Source organism: Anas platyrhynchos, chromosome 30 (assembly GCF_047663525.1).
Source record: "Anas platyrhynchos isolate ZD024472 breed Pekin duck chromosome 30, IASCAAS_PekinDuck_T2T, whole genome shotgun sequence".
Lineage (NCBI taxonomy): Eukaryota > Metazoa > Chordata > Aves > Anseriformes > Anatidae > Anas > Anas platyrhynchos.
The window spans coordinates 6,330,499-6,337,407 of record NC_092616.1 but is presented as its reverse complement, the minus strand read 5'-3'; positions in this window follow the sequence as shown (position 1 = coordinate 6,337,407).

The window sequence follows — 6,909 nt, the reverse complement described above, 5'->3', positions numbered from 1 at the left end:
TTGCCCCCATTTTGCCCCCGTGTCCCCATTTCCCCCCCATTTCCCCCCCATTTCCTCCCCATTTCCCCTTTTCCTCCCCATTTTGCCACCGTGTCCCCATTTCCTCCCCATTTCCTCCCCATTTCCTCCCCATTTCCTCCCCATTTCCTCCCCATTTCCTCCCCATTTCCTCCCCATTTCCTCCCCATTTCCTCCCCATTTCCTCCCCATTTCCTCCCCATTTCCTCCCCATTTCACCCCCATTTCACCCCCATTTCCCTTTTTCCTCCCCCTTTTGCCCCCATTTTGCCCCCGTGTCCCCACTTCCTCCCCACTTCCTCCCCACTTCCTCCCCACTTCCTCCCCACTTCCTCCCCACTTCCTCCCCACTTCCTCCCCACTTCCTCCCCACTTCCTCCCCACTTCCTCCCCACTTCCTCCCCATTTCACCCCCATTTCCCCTTTTCTTCCCCCTTTTGCCCCCATTTTGTCCCCGTGTCCCCACTTCCTCCCCACTTCCTCCCCACTTCCTCCCCATTTCACCCCCATTTCCCCTTTTCTTCCCCCTTTTGCCCCCATTTTTCCCCATTTCCCCTTTCTATCCCTGTTTTCTTCCCGTTTTGTCCCCGTTTTGTCTCCATTTTTCCCCCATTTCCCTTTTTCCTCCCCTTTTCTCCCCATTTCCCCCCCGTTTCCCCCCCATTTCCCCCCCATTTCCCCTTTTCCTCCCCTTTTTCTCCCCATTTTACCCCCATTTCCCTTTTCCTCCCCCTTTTGCCCCTATTTTGCCCCCGTTTCCTCCCCGTTTCCTCCCCCTTTTGCCCCCCTTTTGCCCCCATTTCCCTTTTTCCTCCCCATTTCCCCCCCCCATTTCCTCCCCATTTCCCCTTTTCTTCCCCCTTTTGCCCCCATTTTTCCCCCATTTCCCCTTTCTATCCCCGTTTTGTCCCCGTTTTGTCTCCATTTTTCCCCCATTTCCCTTTTTCCTCCCCCTTTTCTCCCCATTTCCCCCCCTTTTCTTCCCCATTTCCCCCCGTTCCCCCCCATTTCCCCCCATTTCCCCCCCTTCCCCCCCCCAGGCGTGCGTAGGCGCGGTGCCGATGCCGCAGCGGAGCCGCGGGGCGGGGGCGGGAGCTCGGCGGCGCCGGACGCGGTGCCGGAGGTGCCGGGCCTGCCTGCGCTCCGAGTGCGGCGCCTGCCACTTCTGCCGCGACATGAAGAAATTCGGCGGCCCCGGGCGCATGAAGCAGTCCTGCCTGCTGCGCCAGTGCACCGCGGTGCGATTTCGGGGCTTTTTTGGGGCGTTTTGGGGCGTTTTGGGGCGTTTCGGGGCGGGTTTGGGGTCTTAGGGGTTGCGTTGGGTCTTCGGGTCCAGTTTTGGGTTGGTTTTTGCGGTTGCGTTGGGTCTTTGGGGTTGCGTTGGGGTCTTCGGGGTTGCGTTGGGGTCTTTGGGTCCAGTTTTGGGGTGTTTTTTGGGGTTGTGTTGGGTCTTTGGGAGGGTTTTGGGGTCGCATTGGGTCTTTGGGTCCAGTTTTGGGGTGGTTTTTGGGGTTGCGTTGGGTCTTTGGAGTGGTTTTGGGTTGTTTTTTGTGGTTGCGTTGGGTCTGTAGAGTTGCGTTGTGTCTTTGGGACAGTTTTGGGGTTGCGTTGGGTCTTTGGGAGGGTTTTGGGGTTGCCTTGGGTCTTTGGGGTGGTTTTGGGGTCGCATTGGGTCTTTGGGTCCAGTTTTGGGGTGGTTTTTGGGGTTGCCGGAGGTGCCGGGCCTGCCTGCGCTCCGAGTGCGGCGCCTGCCACTTCTGCCGCGACATGAAGAAATTCGGCGGCCCCGGGCGCATGAAGCAGTCCTGCCTGCTGCGCCAGTGCACCGCGGTGCGATTTCGGGGCTTTTTGGGGAATTTTGGGGCGTTTCGGGGCATTTCAGGGCATTTTGGGGTGGGTTTGGGGTTGGTTTTGCGGTTGCGTTGGGTCTGTAGGGTTGCGTTGGGTCTCTGGGGTGGTTTTGGGCTGGTTTTTGGGGTTGCGTTGGGTCTTTGGGAGGGTTTTGGGGTTGTGTTGGGTCTTTGGGATGGTTTTGGGGTCAAGTTGGGTCTTTGGGTCCAGTTTTGGGATGTTTTTTGGGGTTGCGTTGGGTCTTTGGGATGGTTTTGGGGTTGCGTTGGGTCTTTGGGGTGGTTTTGGGGTCGACTTGGGTCTTTGGGACAGTTTTGAGTTGGTCTTCAAGGTTGCGTTGGGTCTTTGGGTCCAGTTTTGGGTTGTTTTTTGCGGTTGCGTTGGGTCTTTGGGTCGGTTTCGGGGTTGGGTTTGGGTCTTTGGGTTGTGTTGGGTCTTTGGGATGGTTTTGGGGTTGCGTTGGGTCTTTGGGTCCAGTTTTGGGATGGTTTTGGGGTTGCGTTGGGTCTTTGGGGTGGTTTTGGGGTTGCGTTGGGTCTTTGGGTCCAGTTTTGGGATGTTTTTTGGGGTTGGGTTGGGTCTTTAGGATGGTTTTGGGGTTGGGTTGGGTCTTTGGGATGGTTTTGGGGTTGCGTTGGGTCTTCAGGGTTGTGTTGGGGTCTTTGGGTCCAGTTTTGGGGTGGTTTTTAGGGTTGCGTTGGGTCTTTGGGAGGGTTTTTGGGGTCGACTTGGGTCTTTGGGACAGTTTTGAGTTGGTCTTCGGGGTTGCGTTGGGTCTTTGGGATGGTTTTGGGTTGGTCTTTGGGGTTGCATTGGGTCTTTGGGAGGGTTTTGGGGTTGTGTTGGGTCTTTGGGACGGTATTGGGGTCTTTGGGTCCAGTTTTGGGGTGGTTTTTGGGGTTGCATTGGGTCTTTGGGTGGTTTTGGGTTGATTTTTGCGGTTGCGTTGGGTCTTTGGGTCCAGTTTTGGGGTTGTGTTGGGTCTTTGGGGTTGCGTCGGGGTCTTTGGGTCCAGTTTTGGGGGTGGTTTTTGGGGTCGCGTTGGGTCTTTGGGTCCAGTTTTGGGGTGGTCTTTGGGGTTGCGTTGGGTCTGTAGAGTTGCGTTGGGTCTTTGGGACAGTTTTGGGGTTACGTTGGTTCTTTGGGGTGGTTTTGGAGTGGTTTTGGGATTGCGTTGGGTCTTTGGGGTGGTTTTGGGGTTGCCTTGGGTCTTTGGGACACTTTTGGGGTTGCGTTGGGTCTTTGGGACGGTTTTGGGGTTGAGTTGGGTCTTTGGGTCCAGTTTTGGGTTGGTCTTTGGGGTTGCGTTGGGTCTGTAGGGTTGCGTTGGGTCTCTGGGGTGGTTTTGGGATGGTTTTGGGGTTGTGTTGGGTCTTTGGGGTGGTTTTTGGGGTTGTGTTGGGTCTTTGGGGTGGTTTTTGGGGTTGCGTTGGGTCTTTGGGTGGGTTTTGGGGTCATGTTGGGTCTTTGGGACTTTTTTGGGTTTGCATTGTGTCTTTGGGTCCAGTTTTGGGGTGTTTTTTGGGATTGTGTTGGGTCTTTGGGGTGGTTTTGGGTTGCTTTTTGGGGTTGCATTGGGTTTGTAGGGTTGCATTGGGATTTGGGATGGTTTTGGGGTTGCGTTGGGTCTTTGGGGTGGTTTTGGGGGTTGTGTTGGGTCTTTGGGGTGGTTTTGGGGTCGCCTTGGGTCTTTGGGTCCAGTTTTGGGATGGTATTTGGGGTTGCGTTGGGTCTTTGGGATGGTTTTGGGGTTGCGTCGGCGTCTTTGGGTCCAGTTTTGGGGTGGTTTTGGGGTTGCGTTGGGTCTGTAGAGTTGCGTTGGGTCTTTGGGACAGTTTTGGGGTTACGTTGGTTCTTTGGGGTGGTTTTGGAGTGGTTTTGGGATTGCGTTGGGTCTTTGGGGTGGTTTTGGGGTTGCGTTGGGTCTTTGGGACAGTTTTGGGGTTGCGTTGGGTCTTTGGGTGGTTTTGGGGTTGCGTTGGGTCTTTGGGTCTAGTTTTGGGATGTTTTTTGGGGTTGGGTTGGGTCTTTAGGATGGTTTTGGGGTTGGGTTGGGTCTTTGGGATGGTTTTGGGGTTGCGTTGGGTCTTCGGGTTGTGTTGGGGTCTTTGGGTCCAGTTTTGGGGGTGGTTTTGGGGTTGCGTTGGGTCTTTGGGTCCAGTTTTGGGTTGGTTTTTGCGGTTGCGTTGGGTCTTTGGGCGGTTTTGGGGTTGGGTTTGGGTCTTTGGGGTTGTGTTGGGTCTTTGGGATGGTTTTGGGGTTGCGTTGGGTCTTTGGGACGGTTTTGGGGTCATGTTGGGTCTTTGGGACTTTTTTGGGTTTGCATTGTGTCTTTGGGTCCAGTTTTGGGCCGGTTTTGGGGTTGCGTTGGGTTTTTGGGATGGTTTTGGGGTTGCGTTGGGTTTTTGGGATGGTTTTGGGGTTGCGTTGGGTCTTTGGGACGGTTTTGGGATCCCGTTGGGTTCTTTGGGGTCCCGTTGGGTTCTTTGGGGTCTTTGGGGCCTTTTTGGGGTCTTTGAGATCGGGACAATTGTGGGCATTTTTTGGAGTCGTGTTGTTTTTTTGGGATCGGGACAACTTGGGGCTTATTTTGAGATCCCGTTGGGTTCTTTCGGGTCGCATTAGGTTCTTTGGGGTCCCGTTGGGTTCTTTGGGGTCCCATTGTGTCTTTGGGGCTGTTTTTGGGTCTTTGGGACCTTTTTGGGGTCTTTGGGATCGGGACAACTGTGGGCATTTTTAGGGTCGCGCTGTTTTTTTTAGGATCGGGACATCTCGGGGCTTATTTTGCGATCCCGTTGGGTTCGTTTGGGTCGCATTGGGTCTTTGGGGTCCCGTTGGGTCTTTGGGGCTGTTTTGGGGTCTTTGGGACCTTTTTGGGGTTTTTAGGATTGGGACAACTGTGGGCATTTTTTGGGGTCGCGTTGTTTTTTTTAGGATCGCGACAACTTGGGGCTTATTTTGCGATCCCGTTGGGTTCTTTGGGGCCGTATTGGGGTCTTTGGGATCCCGTTGGGTCTTTGGGGCTGTTTTGGGGTCTTTGGGGCCTTTTTGGGGTTTTTAGGATTGGGACAACTGTGGGCATTTTTTGGGGTCGCGCTGTTTTTTTTAGGATCGCGACAACTCGGGGCTTATTTTGCGATCCCGTTGGGTTCTTTGGGATCCCGTTGGGTTCTTTGGGGTCCCGTTGGGTCTTTGGGACCTTTTTGGGGTCTTTGGGTTCGGGACAATTGTGGGCATTTTTTGGGATCGCGCTGTTTTTTTTAGGATCGCGACAACTCGGGGCTTATTTTGCGATCCCCGTTGGGTTCTTTGGGGTCGCGTTGGCTTCTTTGGGATCCCGTTGGCTTCTTCGGGGCCATTTTGGGATTTTAGGGTCTCACCTCCCCCCCAAACCCCCCCCCCGCAGCCGGTGCTGCCCCACACGGCCGTGTGCCGGGCGTGCGGCGAGGCCGGGCGCGAGGCCGCGGCCGAGGGCGAGGAGGAGAGGCTGGAGCTGGCGCTGATGGAGTGCAGCATCTGCAGCGAGATCGTCCACCCCCGCTGCCTCCAGGTACCCCCAAAATCCGGGGGGGGGCACCCCAAAATGGGGCCAAACCCTACAATAATAGGGCCGCCCGTTTACGGGGCCGGAACGCCGTCAAAACGCGTTTCTGCCCATTTTTAACCTTCCTTTATCCCCTTTTCCGCCTTAATTTTATTCGTTTTTTGCTTCAGGACCCCCCCCCCCGGACCTAAAAACCCCCACCCCAAAATTTGGGGACCCCCCCCAGTTCCTATAGGGCGCTATGGGGCCGCGTAACGGCAAGGTGTACCCCAAAAAAGTTGTTTTTTTACCCAAAAAAGTGTGTTTTTCCTCCAAAAAGTGTCTTTTTTTTCCCATGGGGGGGCTCCCAAAATTAAGGGTGCCCCCCAAATATGGGGAACCCCCCCTAAATATAGGGAACCCCCCCTAATATAGGGGAGCCCCCATTTTTTATAGGGCAGCCCCGTAGAGCGTAGGGGGAACTCAAACTCCCCGTTTTTGGGCAAATTGGGGATTTTCCCTAAAATTAAGGGTTTTACCCCAAAAGTTGGTGTTTCCCTACATGGGGTGACCCCCAAAAATATGGGGGGACCCCGTTTTCTATGGGGCAGCCCCTTATGGGGTGGGGAGCCCACAGTGGGGCACAAAGTGGCCCAAACTCCCCATTTTTGGGCAAATTGGGGATTTTCCCTAAAATTAAGGGTTTTACCCCAAAAAGTTGGGGTTCCCCTACATGGGGTGGCCTCCAAAAATATGGGGGGGACCCCATTTTCTATGGGGCAGCCCCCTGTGGGGTGGGGCGGGGCCCTATGGGGCAGCACCCACCCTAAACAATCCCTAAAAGTCGTCTTTTTTGCCCAAAACGTGGGATTTTTCCCCAAAAAGCATGTTTTTCCCCCAAAACGCAGATTTCCCCATTCCCCTAAAATTCAGGGGTCCCCTAAATGTTCGGGATCCCCTAAATATGGGGCTGCCCCCCCAAATTTCCCACCCATTTCCCAACGCAGCCACCCCAAAGTTACAGGGTGCACGGCGCCCCAAAAAGGGGGGGGGGACAAAATTTTTTTGGGGGGGGGCTCCCCGAGTGGGGGCCGCCCCCAAATTTGTCGTTTTTCACCCCAAAACCTGCAGATGGGGCGCGCGGAGGCGGTGATCAACCCCGAAATCCCCAACTGCTGGGAGTGCCCCAAAGCAAGAGGAGGGGCGCAGCGCCAAGGTGGGGGGGCCCCAAAATTTTGGGGGGGTCCCAAAAAATTTGGGGGGGCACTAAATATTTTTTTTTGGGGGGGCACAAGGTTTTGGGGGAAATTCTGAGGGTTTTGGGGGCGATTCTGAGGGATTTGGGGGCTTGGGGGGGGATTTGGCTTTTTTTGGGGGGGCGTGATAATTTGGGGCCCCCCCTAAAATTTGGGAACCCCCAATAAAATTTTGGGGGGTTTTCCCTAAAATTTGGGGTTTTGACTTTATTTTGGGGGGAAATGGTTTGGGGGAGACGGGGGTGGGGGCTAAAATTTTAG